The sequence below is a fragment of the Anabrus simplex genome, chromosome 1, assembly GCF_040414725.1.
Source record: "Anabrus simplex isolate iqAnaSimp1 chromosome 1, ASM4041472v1, whole genome shotgun sequence".
NCBI classification, from domain to species: domain Eukaryota; kingdom Metazoa; phylum Arthropoda; class Insecta; order Orthoptera; family Tettigoniidae; genus Anabrus; species Anabrus simplex.
In genome coordinates this window covers 1,500,149,169-1,500,165,470 of record NC_090265.1, presented here as the reverse complement: position 1 = coordinate 1,500,165,470, position 16,302 = coordinate 1,500,149,169, and positions in this window count along the sequence as shown.

Below are 16,302 nucleotides of genomic sequence, written 5' to 3'. Positions count from 1 at the left end.
CACTCGTGAACATGGTCGCCTACAATTATATGAAAAGTGTCTCAAGCATAATATCTAACAAGTAGAGGCCAGACACTGCGGTCAACCGATTTCACCGAGCTTCAGTGTACCTGTGGGAAGACACTCAACGGTAACTCGTGTATAAGGGTTTATAAGTCAAATACGCTTTCGTTTTCGAAAAAAAATGAGGTCAGATGTCATTACACAGAATCCGCTTCGGACAAAGTGGAGGTAGTAGAACACTAAATGGCGAACAAATTTTACTTAAGTATGTCAGGTTCGCAACCTAATAACTTCTGAAAAATTGATGAATCCCCGATTCAAATGCAAGGCATATATACTTGGGAGTTACATCACAGCGAAACGGAATGGTGGCCAAGTGTTCACCGTACTTGTCTGCGAACCTCGTAGACGTGAATTCGAGTCTAGTCGCAGCTATAATTGTTGCACAAAATAAATGAATATGTCCGCCTCTGTGGTGTAGTGGTTAGTATGATTAGCTGCAGGGTCTGATTCCCGGCTCTGCCACGAAATTTGAAAAGTGGAACGAGGGCTGGAACAGGTTCCACTCAGCCTCGGGAGGTCAACTGAGTAGAGGTGGGTTCAATTTCCACCTTAGCCGTCCTGGAAGAGGTTTTCCGTGGTTTCCCATTTCTCCTCCTAACTTAAGGCCACGGCCGCTTCCTTCCCCCTTCCTTGTCTATCCCTTCGAATATTACCATCCCCCGCAAGGCCGCTGTTCAGCATAGGGGTGAGGCAGCCTGGGCGAGGTACTGGTCATCCTCCCCAGTTGTATCCCCGACCCAGATTCTGAAGCTCCAAGTCACTGCCATTGAGGCGGTAGAGGTGCGATCCGTCGCTGAGTCCGAGGGAAAAACCTACCCTGGAGGGTAAACAGATAAAGAAGAAGACGAATAAATTAATATTTGAGGGAACGTCAAGATAAAAATTGGAACAAAAATATTACGCAAATTGCAGTACACTTTATTTTCTAATATAGGCCTTAACGTTGTCACAGTTGTTACTGCTGTATCTCTTTCTCTCTCTCTCTCTCTCTCTCTATATATATATATATATATATATATATATATATATATATATATATATATATGAGGTAGAAAATAAAGTTCCACTGCAATTTGATTATTCATTTTATTCGCATTCTTATCTTCACATTGCCTGAAATAATGATTTAATTTGTATAAAAAAGTGTGTCTATGGCGGGATTCGAAATCACGTCGTCGCGGTTCGGAGACAAATACGATGATCACTCGGTTACTGCTCGACTTGTCTGTGTTGTAACTCTTCAAGTAGGCTATATAACTTACGTGTTGCATTAGAATCGGGGGATTCATAATTTTTTCGGAATGTATTAGGTTACGGACCTGACAAGTTTGAGTAAATTGTGTTCGCATTTTAGTGTTCTATCACCTCCATGTGGTCCGAAGCGGACCCTGCCTCATGATATTTGTCCTCACTGTTGGAAACTCTAACCTATTTTCAATATCGTCTAGTACCTTGTTCATTATGGCTTTGGTAATTAGAAATATATCTTCTGACAACTCCAAAAAGTCGCTGTTTCTTAATAAGGGTCGTCCTTTGCCTTTTTTCAGTTTATAAATAGTCTTCATACAGCAGAAGAGCTTCAAACATCTTCTATATGCCCCCATTTTGAAATTTTAGCAGCTGTTAAGAGGGGTTTAACACAGGGCTGCTGCCAGGTTAATTTAACACAAGTATTAACAGTTTGTTAGAGTTAACAATGATTCTTGATGAGATGACCATTTTATTAAATTATGTGTTAAGTCTCCTTAACAGCAGAGTTAACACTTAAAATTCGTTGAAGAAACCGGGCCTGAAGTGGACAAAGTTAATAAAGATATGGTTAAAATATGTAAACATTTTTGTAATACTCAGGAAACTGAATGCAGCAGTTTTGAGAGGCACTGTTACACAAAGTATGGCCTCCATCTAAACAATTCAGGTAAACAAAAGATTGCAAATATTGTTCTAGATTTTATTAATCTTAAGATATGCAGGCTACTGTAAGAAAGGCAACTCCCTTGAGTTATAATACTGACCAGGAAAACTAGTAGAAAGAGCCAGCTGTACTTCAAGCTGGCTCAGTCAACTAGAAAATGAAACTCAGGAAAGTAAAGAATTTCAAGTTACCCAATTGCAACAGCCAAGTTTTGGGGAGGAAGGGGGTCTGAGATTGCTCTTGGTAAACTGCCAGAGTGTAGTAAATAAACAATTAAAATTTGGTACATTGATGGAATGTTATGAGACTGGTGTGGTGATAGGAGTGGAATCATGGTTGAGAGGAGGGGTGGGTAATAGAGAAGTATTTCCAGAAGGGTATACAGTCTATTGTAGAGACCGAGGAGATAAAATGGGAGGGGGGGGAATGTCTATTCTGGTGAAGGAAACTTATTGTTCACATGAATGGTTTACTGATGAAAGGGATTAAATATTAGGATAAAATTAGTTTGTGATAATATGAAGGAGGCGGGAATTATAGGAGCATATAGGCCTGGAAGAGAGGAAAGAGACATGGAAATATTTGAGAAAATAATAGATTATACTCAAAAACAATAATAATGATATGGTAATAATTGGGGGAGACCTAAACTTGCCTGAAGTTGAATGGAATGGAGCTGCAAGTGAACCCCATGAACAGAAACTGGCAAAAAGTTAATTTCGGAGGGAGGATATATATGTACACAGGTAGTACAAGAACCGACTCGTCTCAATAACTTACTAGATGTATTCTTCGTAAAACTATGGGAAATTGTTGATGAAACTGAAGTAATTGAAGGAATAGGTCACCATAAGGCTCTAATAATGGATGTAGGACTCGTACCAAAAAGGCTTAATAAGAGGGTCAGACAAGACAAGAAATCGTACAGAAAAACTAAAGTTGATGAATTTGGGACTTACCTTAAATCACAATTCAGTTGTTGGATAAGTGAAGGGAGTAATGTGGATACACTTTGGGCTAAATTTAAAGGAATCATTTGGGAAGGAGAGAAGAGATTTGTACCTGTTAAGAAGGGTAAAATGACCTCAGACCCTGTTTATTATACCAGGGAAATAAGGAAATTAAAAAGAAAATGTAGAATCGTAAACAGGAAAATCAAAGAGGGTAGGGAGAGTAGAGAAACTAGAAAACAGCTAATGAGGGAAATGAATAGAGTGAAAAAGGAAGCAAAAGAGAATTCTATGAGTGGCATAATTTTAAGAGGGGTAATGACCACAAAGGAAAATGGAAAAAGCTGTATTCATATATCAGGAATCAAAAAGGAAAAGGAATCCAAATTCCTACAATGGTGGGAAAAGGGGGTGAACACTATATAACAGATACTGAGAAAGCAAACCTATTTAGTAGGGAATTCAAAGATTCAGTAGAAGATTGTCAGGAGTTGGAAACTGAAACAGAAGGTAGAGAGGGAGAGACACATAGGGAAACAAGAAGCTTCTCATTCACAAATGAAGATATTTTCAGAGAAATCCCACTGCTTCAGCAAGGAAAAGCAGTAGGAAGTGATCAAATTACTGGGGAGGTATTAAAGACAATGGGGTGGTACATAGTGCCTTATTTAAAATTTCTCTTTGACTATGTCATAAATAATAGTATAATACCAAAGGAATGGAAGGAATCTATAATAATACCAATTTATAAAGGAAAGGGTGGTGAAAGGAATCCAGAGAACTACAGACCAATCAGCCTGACCAGTATAGTTTGTAAAATACTGGAGAGTTTAATATCGAAGTACATCAGAGGGATATGTGATGATAAAAATTGGTTCATGAGGAGCCAGTATGGATCTAGAAAGAAATTTTCTTGTGAGGCACAACTGGTGGAATTTCAGCAGGACATATCAGATCAGTTGGATTCAGGAGACCAGTTAGATTGCATAGCCATAGATCTTTCCAAAGCCTTTGATAGAGTGGAACATGGAATATTATTAAAGAAATTGGAGGGAATAGGATTGGAGGTAAGGGTTACACGTTGGATAAAAACATTTCTAAATTCAAGGGTTCAGAAATTCAAAGTAGGAAATAATGTATTGCAGGAAGAGAAAGTTTGGAAGGTAATTGTACAGGGTAGTATAATCGGTCTGTTACTTTTCTTAATACATGCATATGATTTAGGGAATAATATAACATCAAAAATAAGATTGTATGCAGATGACATAATTGTTTATAGGGAAATAAATAACATTGAGGATTGTTCAGAATTAGAAAGGGACCTTGAGAGTATCCCATAATGGGTTGAAGAAAATAATATGAAGGTTAATGCAGGCAAATCAACTGTTACAACATTTACAAACAGGAGTTTTAAAACTGAATTTGAATATAGGCCTACTTTGGATGAGGTAGTTATCCCAAATGATGGCAAGTGCAAATACTTAGGTGTGAGATTTGAAAGTAATTTGCACTGGAAGGGTCATGTGGATGATATTCTTGGGAAAGCATACAGATCGTTAAATGTCATAATGATGCTACTTAAAGGATGCAACAAAGAAGTTACTTAAGTATGGTTCGTCCATTATTGGAATGTGCAAATAGTGTTTGGGATCCTCACCAAGAATACCTAATAAAAGAAATAGATAGTGTGCAGAGGAAAGCAGCAAGATTTGTAACAGGGGATTTCAGGAGAAAGAGTAGTGTATTAGAAATGTTAAAGGAACTTGGGTGGGAAACTTTAAGTAAGAGAAGGGAGAAAACTAGACTTATAGGATTATATAGAGCCTATACAGGAGAAGAAGCATGGGGATATCCGTGAGAGGCTTCAGTTGGAAAATAATTATATCGGCAGGACTGACCACAAATATAAAATTAGAAGGAATTTTAGCAGAAGCGATTGGGGTAAATTTTCATTCATTGTGAAGGGCGTGAAAGAGTGGAACAGTTTACCAGGGGTAGTGTTTGATCCTTTTCCAAAATCTGTACAGATATTCAAAAAGAGAATAGACAACAACAGAGAAAATAAATTAAATATTAGAGGGCATTCGACCAGTGCAGGTTATTGTAAATTTAAAAAATGTGTGTGAATAAATTAATTCCATCCCCTGGTCTGAGTAGTTTGGACAGCCAAAGTAGGGGACTGCCTGTAGGGGTGAAATACAGTGGTGACTTCAAGAGTTCTGGGACCGCTACGGTAGCTGTGAAGGCCCTTCAGAAACTCTGAAAGGTGGTGGCAAAAGGGGCTCTGGTTAAGATGTAGCAGGTCATTATGCTACTTAGGTTCAAAAATGGGTAAAAAATAAACAAGTAAATAAATGCAATGTAAATTTAAAAATAAATAAGTAAATAAATGCAATGTAAATTTTAATCTTATACCAGTTGTATAGTATTATTTGAAGTAATTCCACATACTGTATTTGTGTTGACTATGCTTGTAAGACTATGTTTTGTAAAACAATATAAATTTATTAAGGATGAGCTGTGTGTTTAATAGAAAAAATTGTTAGCGTTTCTTTATTTTGAAAGGAAATTCAACATACCAACTATCACGTCTGTGAGAGCTTCAGTTTTTAAGATATAAGTATCCTCATGCACGGAATTCTACTCCTTCCTTCTTTTCAAACTCACTTAAGTGATTTTCAAAAAAAAAGTGTTTCCTTATTTATAAAGGTGATTCCAAATACCAATTTCCACGTCTGTAGCATCGTTAGTTTTGAGATGTAAGTATCCTCATAAAAAGAATTCTACTCCTTTTTCAGCCCCCCCCCCCCACCCTCGCCCGTTAATTTGATCACCTCCACCCCCACTCAGAATTGCAAGATTCCAAATACCAATTTTCACGTCTGTAACATCTTTAGTTTTTGAGATATAAGTTTCTCCATAAAAAGAATTCAATGTTTCACTTCCTCCCTCATTCCCCCTTAAGCAAGTGAATTTTCCGAAAACAAAAGAAATACGTGTTTCTTTATTTATAAAGGATCTTCCAAATACCATTTATCATGACTTTAACATCTTCAGTTTTGAGATATATTTATCCTCATAAAAAGAATTCAACTCCTCCCCACTTCCAAGTTGATTTTCTTCCAAAAATGTGTGATTATTTTTAAAAGATATTCCACTTACCTGCTTTAACATCAGTAATATATTTAGATTTTTTATATATATATGTACTGTACCAGTAAAAGAGCCCGACTTTATTATTTAACTTTAAAGTTAGCATGAAGTAGTCCTCAGTGCAATACTGGGTGGTTACTAGCTAAGGCTTGGTACAGGATGCAGGGTCCTATCTACAAGAAAAATTTTAATTAGATTGAATAATAGTTTTTTATTCAAGAAATGCATATCAAAGTGCACATCACCTTACTGTTGATAGTCGCTGTCTTCAACATCGCCTTTTAATGATCCGTGTTCCCAGTTCACCAGGTTGAACGAGGCTGGAACACGTTCTGGAAGTTGCCAATACTTCGTTGAGATGAGGCCGGAACACCCAAGTCGGTTTGATATGGGCTTGAGTCTCGAACTTTCGACGTTCTGGACGTTCTACGACGTTCTCCGACGATGTTACCGGTTAATCACTCGTCACATAACTTATACGAGTGTCCAGAATTACACAGCTCCCCCGACATTTTGGTTTAACAGCGCTGTTTCATTTAATATGGTTGGGATATGCCGTTGAATTCACTCTTAATCTTGTATATATAATTTAAAAGTTCACTAAAGATGTAGATGCGATTAGCATCGAAATTGGAAGAAAATAAAGCACAGTTCATGAATTGAAATAATGAAACTAAAATTGTTCACGCACTTGGCACAGTTCGTGTTGATTTTCCACTAAATAAATTAGCACTTGACATTGAAAGAAATGTATGACTGCTCTAGAGTTTATCAGAGACACTGCTGTCAGTCATGCAATAATATTAAACACTTTGACGAAGAAATAAGGTTGAAATGAAAAGCACAGTTCGTTGTTAGGCGCACATGACATTGAAAAAAATAGATGACTGTTCGAGAGTTTATCAAAGACACTACTGTCAGTCACACCAAATAATTTCCACACTGTTCAGAAGAATAATACACAGTTCTAACATAAAGAAATAAATGAACTGGATTAAAGCGACTATATATATATTTATTAATAATAAAGCCAAGCTTTCGGCCAAATTGTATTGGCCTTCATCAGGGCATGTGAAGTTTTGCCTCCGACAGTGAGCAAAGAAATTTTCTGAAGAAACATGGAAGTCATGCCCGTACTATCCACGGCCTGCCCCCACTAACTGGACTCAAGGATCGTGGCGCTGTGCTGTGGTGGTTGGGAGAGAAGTTACTGATGCACCGCCCTCTGTCGACAGTTTGAGTGCGTCCCGCTGTGCCATGGTGGTGTTATGCATGTATTTCTGCAGTACAGGTCTCCATGTATTTGATAACTTGAAGCCGTCTTCCCTGTTGATGTAATTTGGGCGCAGCTCTATCTCTATGGCTTCCCTCACAAGACGAGCATAGAAATTTTTTACAGGCGCGATGACCTTCGCCTGGTCAAAGAGGATTTCATGGTCTGTACTGTAGAAATGTTCTGCTATGGCAGACTGGCTTATAGGGTTCTCCGTGGAGGATGAAAGAGCGACATTCTTTACCGATCTGATGTGCTCTTTCACCCTGGTGCTAATAAGCCTTTTTGTCATGCCAACATATGAACAACCACAACCACATGGAATTTCATATACGCCCGGTGTTTCAAGACGTGGCTTCTCTTTGACTGGCCGAAACAGGGATTTGAGCTTCCGGTCTGCGGTGAAAACTGGAATTATATTGTACTTCTTAAGAATGGGCCCTATTCTGTCAGTTATACCTGCCACGTAAGGAAGGAATACTTTTTTTCTTTTTGCTGTAGTCCTGGTTGGTGCTATTCAAGTTAGGCTCCTTGATCTTCACAGCTCGTGTTATGTCTCCTGTTTCGACCAGTCAAAGAGAAGCCATGCATTGAAACACCGGGCGTATATGAAATTCCATGTGGTTGTGGTTGTTCATAAGTTGGCATGACAAAAAGGCTTGTTAGCACCAGGGTGAAAGAGCACATCAGATCGGTAAAGAATGTCGCTCTTTCATCCTCCACGGAGAACCCTATAAGCCAGTCTGCCATAGCAGAACATTTCTACAGTACAGACCATGAAATCCTCTTTGACCAGGCGAAGGTCATCGCGCCTGTAAAAGACTCCTATGCTCGTCTTGTGAGGGAAGCCATAGAGATAGAGCTGCGCCCAAATTACATCAACAGGGAAGACGGCTTCAAGTTATCAAATACATGGAGACCTGTACTGCAGAAATACATGCATAACACCACCATGGCACAGCGGGACGCACTCAAACTGTCGACAGAGGGCGGTGCATCAGTAACTTCCCTTCCAACCACCACAGCACAGCGCCACGATCCTTGAGTCCAGTTAGTGGGGGTAGGCCGTGGATAGTACGGGCATGACTTCCATGTTTCTTCAGAAAATTTCTTTGCTCACTGTCGGAGGCAAAACTTCACATGCCCTGATGAAGGCCAATACAATTTGGCCGAAAGCTTGGCTTTATTATTAATAAATATATATAGTGGCTTTAATCCAGTTCATTTATTTCTTTATTTCTTTATGTTAATATAATGAGCCACGAAAACTTACGTTCATTAATACACAGTTCTATTTGAATTGGATAAAAAAAACACAGTTTGGATTCATAGTGAAACACTTGTGTCGCAGCACACGATTATACTTTTATCATGGTAATCATTTGCACTAATATTCATGGGAAATTTCGAACACTTTCATAAATACTCCTGTCTATGAAATTATGCTAACTGAAATGTAAAGAAAAAAATATCACAGTTCCTAGAATATTGCAGTAGAGTCACATATAAATTAATGTTGGTTCGGAGATTAGGTTTCACACAGGCAACGTGGTAATGAACTCAGTTCTACAAGAACGAAAGTGAGTTACATCGAGAAGTTTCTACAAGCGCACAGAACATAAGTTCAACTGAACTGTTGTCACTTAAGTCCAATACATGACTTGTGAACCACACCCACCCTCTAACTAACGTACGCACATAGTTAAATACGAGGATCGAAAGAGAAAACTAGGCGTGGACACCGGTCAGGAAGGGCGAAAGACATTACCCTGAACTGGAAAAGTTATTCACCTCAAGTAATACAAGTTAGTATCAAACACTACTAGGAGTAAAAATCCGAGAAAAGATAAATAAGGGTTTATTGAAATGTAACGTCAATCAAAGGATCAATTTAGAGAAAAAATCAGTGATTATAACAGGATAATACATACATACTTGGCGTTATCCGAATGACAATCGTGCCAAGGCACCATGACCTCATCATTCCATACATGCACCTGGTATAGTTATTCTTGAGATTTAGGCACTAATACAATCAGTGACTTCGCTACTCAAATCTGCGAAGTGAATATTCTTTGCACGAATTTTATTCAGTCATTCCTTCACCGAGGATAAAATACTAAATCACAAGCGTGGCAGTCCCTTATCTTTTGCTAACTCCTTTTTTCAACAATACCTCCCACACATTTCAAATCCCACACACCAAGGAGCAGATAAAATAATAATGTCGTTAAATCAGAGAAAAACGTGACCAAGGAAATTAACACGAAAGGCAAAGAGAATGCTCTACGGAGCAATGAATGTAAAACATATCAACAAGAGTAACATGGACCGGCGCGCGCCCACGAAAGAAACAAATCAACATGGTGACGTCCAGGTCGAAAATGACCAGGACGCACAATAAGGAAACAAAAGGATTCGCTCCCAAAAGAAAATGAGGGGCGATAAAGAACAAATAAATATTATTTTAAGAGACCGATACGATAACTTAACACTGAGCCCATCCATCTACCCATTCATTCAACCATACAATCATTTGCCCTCTAAGGCAAATAATCTCTGCAGCTTGGTCCGAATAAATAAGTCAGGGCACCTCGTAGAGTGCAATACAACATTCCAGCGATAAGGTCTCACGTCAATAGTAGATATATAGCTTACCAGGTCAAACGACAGCAAGACGTTTGTGACCCCACGGTCACGCGTAGAATCATCACCCCTTACGCTGCGTACAGCCAGAACTGACCTCCTGGCCGACACACAGACCATACCTCCAAATGATGGCAAAATGTTACAACGAGAAGCTCATTAAAATAAACAGAGACCCAGATTATGACGCACTACGATCACTCCCACAACTCACACACATGCCATACTCGCCCCGAGTACAAAGATGGGTCTCGGTCGGCCGTAATAAAAAGAAAAGAAAAGAAAGAATGATCATACACAAATGATACAAATTCAAAATGTTACATTACCGGCAATATCAATCATCGAAGCACGCAAATGATGCAGTAGTTTAGCATCGTTTTTAACCTATAAAACATCCGTTAGAAACGTAAAAACGCTGCTTCTGTGTGTGAGGGCTCCATGTCTTACTTAGCTTAATCAGAAAAATATTCACTTCTAGGAGAAGATATTAAAAGGTCTCGCCAAGAAATAATCCTTCATGCTCGCGACAGAAGGGGATGCCCCTATCGACAGAAAGTGGAAATACATAGATACACGGAACAGTCAGATACCTATTCTTTGAGACATCGGTAACATCATCTAAGAAACCATGCTACATTAGCATGTTTCATCATCACACCGCTCTGCCTTTAAAATGTGTCCGGTCTTGATGATCAGTCAAGGGGACACATTTTAAAGTGAGCACCTAATGTTTAATATTAAAACATATATACTGCGCACTATATAACTAAAAACAACTAACCTAATTAACCTGAATAAAAAACAAATAACATTCATCATCATTATAAGTCACAAAAGATCATAGATTAGTGGACCGCACAAGGATCCGAGGTTCAGTACTTTAAATGGAAGGATAAAGCTGAATTAAATCAGTCTATTTCTGATCCTTCATATAACACTTTCATGAAACGGTTCCAGGTAGGCAAGGGTAAACAGCAGTCACGCAACGTTCGTGTTTTTTCAATAAATTCGCTGCCTATTTCATTTTATCTTCATCCACTGATACCAATATATTCTTTGACTCTCCTGGTCTTTCCCTCCTATTTTCTTTCCTGAAAGAGAAAAGGACTTTAGAACAACGAGTTAAAGAGCGACAAAACAATCAAAAACATGTTACTATTAAAAGCTAATGGTTACTGAATCAATCATTGCTGGCCCCGTGAATGATAGAGCTTCAACAAACTCACGTGAGTTTTGGATACTCTGTTATTCGTCACATCCTCCAACAAGACGGTCATGATTCCCAAGAACTTCATAATTCGGTTGGGACCAGACCATTTTTGGCAGAGTTTTGCCCCTACTTGGTCCGCTTTTGAACTTGTCGGGAACTTCTTTACCATTACCAAATCTCCAACTTTCAGGGTGACTTCTTTTCTCCCCTTGTTGAACCTTTTGGCTACCCGATCTCTGGCTCTGATCAGTTGCTCGACCGTTTCCTTCCATTTTTCCTCAATGTTCTTGGTCCTGAATGGTTCGGATAGGTGCCCGAAGTTCCATTTTAACTGTAATGGGTCAGTAACATTCCTGCCCAAGAACAACTCCGCTGGCGTGTGCCGATGCGACTCGTGTAGAGCACTGTTGAAAGCTAGAACAAAGAAACTTAGATTTTCGTCCTAACTGCGCTGGTCAGCGCTGTGGAACGCGGTTAGACAAGCCTTAAGGTTACGATGAAACCTCTCCACATGAGACGGTTTGGGATAGTGGGGGCTGAGAAATACGTGGTTCACACCCCATCCAAAACACAACTGACGAAAGTTATTACCACTAAAGGTGGATGCATTGTCAGTCACCAAGGTTTTCGGGGGGCCATAAATTCCAAAGACGTGTTGAGACAAGAAACGAACGGCACTATTAGAGTTAATTTTGCGTACAGGAAATAACCAGACAAACTTCGAGAAGGCGTCAACGACAGCCAGGATTTCAACGTTGCCTTTTTTGACTAGGCGAGAGGTCCGAAATAATCAACGAACAACCTTTCCCCGGGGTACGTTGCTACATCAGCGGAATGGAATCCGATCAGAGATGATTTAGCAGGTTTAGACCGTTGACACACGTCGCACATTTTCACGTAGTCAAGCACTTCCTTTTTCAGATTTGGCCAGAAGAAATCGCGAGAGATGCGATGCAACGTCTTATACTGACCTAAATGAGCCCCCAAGCACGAGTCATGGTAGTAATGTAACATCATGGGTCTTGACTTTTCAGGAACATAAATTTTGTCTTTTCCTCTTTTACGGCAACGATGAACTAACAGTCCTCGTTTAATACTAAACGATTTATCATGAAGAGACCCATCAGTGACTCCCTTCATTAATCCAAGGCACCCATCATCGGCATTCTGGTGCTCTGAAATGTCAGAAAACGACCACGGGTATTTCTGCAGAATATTAATACATTCAACACCGTCAGATCCAGGGACTTTCTCCGCGTCCTTGACCTCACTCTCATTTATTCCGTCAAACATACGAGACAGACAGTCGGCCACGACATTGTCCCTACCACGAACATGTACAACGGTGAACTTATACGCTGACAATCGAAGAATCCACCTGGCCGTCCTCCCAAGTCACTTAACGTTGGCACTCATACACGACAGGGCCTGATTGTCCGTGTGGACGAAGAAATGACGATGTTCAAGATAAGAGCGAAACTTTCCAACTCCCAACACGACGGCCAAACATTCTTTTTCGTAAAAGGAATAACGCAACTCGGCCCCGTGTAGCAACTTACTAAAATACGTGATAGGGACTAGCTTCCCGTCCTCATCGGTTTGGTTGAGCACGGCGGAAATCGCAAGTTCGCTGGAATCACATTGGAGAACGAAGTCGCGGGAGAAATCGGGGCTGTGGAGAACAGGGGCTCGACTAAAGGCATCTTTCAGCTGATTGAAGGCAAGGGTCTGGGCTTCACCCCAAACGAAACGACAATTCTTCCTTTTGAGAAGATTCAAAGGGGCCGAAATTTGAGAAAAATTCTCGATAAACCGACTGTAAAAACCCACCATACCCAAGAACCTTCTCACGCCACGGGCGTTCTTGGGCTGAGGAAACTCTTTAATACATTTAACCCTCTCAAGGTTCACAGCTATACCGGAATCCGAGATGATATGCCCGAAAAAATTCAATCGTTTAGAACAGGGAGAGACCTTTTTGGGGTTAATAGTGAACCCGTGTTTGCGCAGACGACTACCGCACGTAGGTGAGCTAGGTGTTCGTGAAAGCTTGCAGAGTATATGAGGAGATCATCCAGAAAATCAAATACATAGGAGAATTTTTGATCGCCGAAAATCGAATCCATGACCCGGCTAAGCGCTTGTCCCCCGATCGAGATGCCCATGGGAACTTTATTGAATTGAAAGATACCAAAAGGGGTGACAAAGGCTATACAAGGGCGCCTTTTTGGGTCCAAAGGAATCTGGTAATACGCCGAGTTAAAGTCGAAGACAGTGAAAAATCTAGCACCATGAAAATGCTGAAAGGCGCTTTCGATGGTGGGCAATGGGAAGCTGTCGAACACAATGTTCCTATTTACCTTGCGATAATCAACGATGAAACGAAATGTCCCGTCTTTTTTTGGGATTAGGAAGGCGGGCTACCATAAGTTGACTTGGATGGACTGAATACCTCTTTTTCTAAAAGTTCGTTAACACATTCTCTCATGGCGGACAACTTCGGAGGTGAACACCCGAAAGGAGGGGATCTAATAGGGGTTTTATCTTTGAGCTCGATGGAGTAAGAAAATGTTTTGGCACAACCTAACTCAGGTGTCAAAACATCAGAAAACTCCTCCATCAAACAGTTTAGCATCAGGTTCTGGTTGTCGGTTAAGTCACACGACGCATTGGGAGTCTCAGAGGTTGAAAGGGGTCACACAATATTACGCTGGATGGGGGTTTCAAAAGGGTAATTCACGTCTGACTTGAAACGGAAGGCAAAACTGCGAGTGATGATATCCATGGACAGACCTGTTGCTAGCATGAAATCGGTCCCTAAAATAATCGGAACAGACAGATCGGCAACAACATAAAATTTCCAATTCCACGAGAGATTATGAATTTTGACGTGACACTCGACTTGGCCCACTGGACATACTTGGCGGCCTTCGGCAGACACAAACCTTTCCATCTTCCCACGGTTCGGAAAATACTCTAAATGCATGGAGGACACAAGGCACTGATTCAGGAAGGAAAAGCAGGAACCGGTATCAAGTAGGGCATATAGTATGCGCGATCCCATGCAAATTTTGGCCCAGGGTGTCGACGAAGGAAGGCCCCAGATCCTTTTGTTAACGCCAACATTTTGCGCCAACGTAGGGCCATTACGCAGGCGCCCGTTCAGTTTCCCTGCCTGGAACGACATCGAGGACATACGCGCGCTGTGACACCAACGAGTCCACACTTAGAACATTTCAGTCGGGATTTGGACCAACAATTTTTGGAAACATGTCCTGCCTTACCACAATTCCAGCATTTCCTTGCGGCAGAACCGCTCGCAACGAGCGAATCGGAGGGTTGGACGGCGTTAACACAACGCCGGTTTGGAGATACAAAACCGGCCCTACGTTCGGGACTACTCGGGGGGCGGGACGGCGAAGGGGTTGTATCAAAGGACACCGATCAGACGGACGTGCGGCAGGCAACGTCGGGAAAAAAGAGCTTTCAGACGGGGTCGGAGGCGGACGATACTGTTTATTCTGGCATACAATTGATTCAAACTCGCGACCCAAATTAATAACATCATCTACGCACTGAACCTGAGATCTCTTAATGAATAATTTGTAGTCGGGGGACAGATTCCGATAAAACTGGTCAAATATTTCGCACTCAGGCACCTTCACACACAATCGGTTATACAGGGTCAAAATGCCAGTGGCATAGCCGTCGATACCTTCCCCTACGCCTTGGGTTCTTCTGTAGATCTCTTGTTTCAGGCAATAGTCCATGTCGGACAACCCGAAACGTCCCACGACCGGACACTTGTCTTGATTAACCTAAACCACCTCAACGCCGGCCTTTCCAGCATCCCCGGAATTACAGGGACAAAAAGGTTAAGGGGTATCGAGCTGCATTCAGCGATGTCCTCGACCCTCTGACAAATTCAACCACATTGGAATTGTTCCCTTCTCCGGAAAAATTGAGTTGCCATTTTCTAATTACGTCAAAAACAGGGTTAATATGAGGACCACTTTCACTACCGGGCCTAGAATAGGGGTGAACCAAATCGACACGATTCTCATCGAGGATACTATTTCTACCCGCAACAGTATTGTCATCCCTCAGACACACATTATTCTCACTGTCTAACGGGAACGATACATTATCCTGATTAATACATTCACGTTTTTCTCCTTCAACACCGGAGATTTCCCTGGCAAACACTTCACTCTCACCATTCATGTTTACATAATTCTCGTTTTCCATATTCAGATCAAGGTTTCATTAGTAATCAAAGACACACACACGAGCGATGGCCATCGAAATAGTTAAATTATAAATGACACTCCAAATAAAAAAATTACCGATTTTTAAAGACTAAATCCAAGAGAAATAATGATTCTCGTAATACATTCAAAACAGAATACCATTTCCAGTTCTATCTCACCCGGTGCTTTTCCAGATGAGACATCCTAACCGAGCACGTCTCTGCTACCATTTCTGAGCCACACCCACCCTCTAACTAACGTACGCACGTAGTTAAATACAAGGATCGAAAGAGAAAACTAGGCGTGGACCCCGGTCAGGAAGGGCGAAAGACATTACCCTGAACTGGAAAAGTTATTCACCTCAAGCAATACAAGTTAGTATCAAACACTACTAGGAGTAAAAATCCGAGAAAAGATAAATAAGGGTTTATTGAAATGTAACGTCAATCAAAGGATCAATTTAAAGAAAAAAATCAGTGATTATAACAGGATAATACATACATACTTGGCGTTATCCGAATGACAATCGTGCCAAGGTACCATGACCTTCTCCTTCTTCTTCTTCTTCTTCTTCTTCTTCTTCTTCTTCTTCGTGAACTGTTTTTGGGCTCCTTATTTATTAATTTTTGCCCAGTCAATATTCTTATGTAGTTAACAAGAACTATACAGGCACCTAACCATACTGAGCACTGAATAAAAACACTCGACAATATATACAATATACACTTGATAAACTCATATAGTGGGAAGAATAATTAAAGCAAGTGCTAAAACTTCGTATAAAAGGTAGAAAGGCAGGTTCAGGGAAGCAGGAGGAGATGAATTATCAGATATAT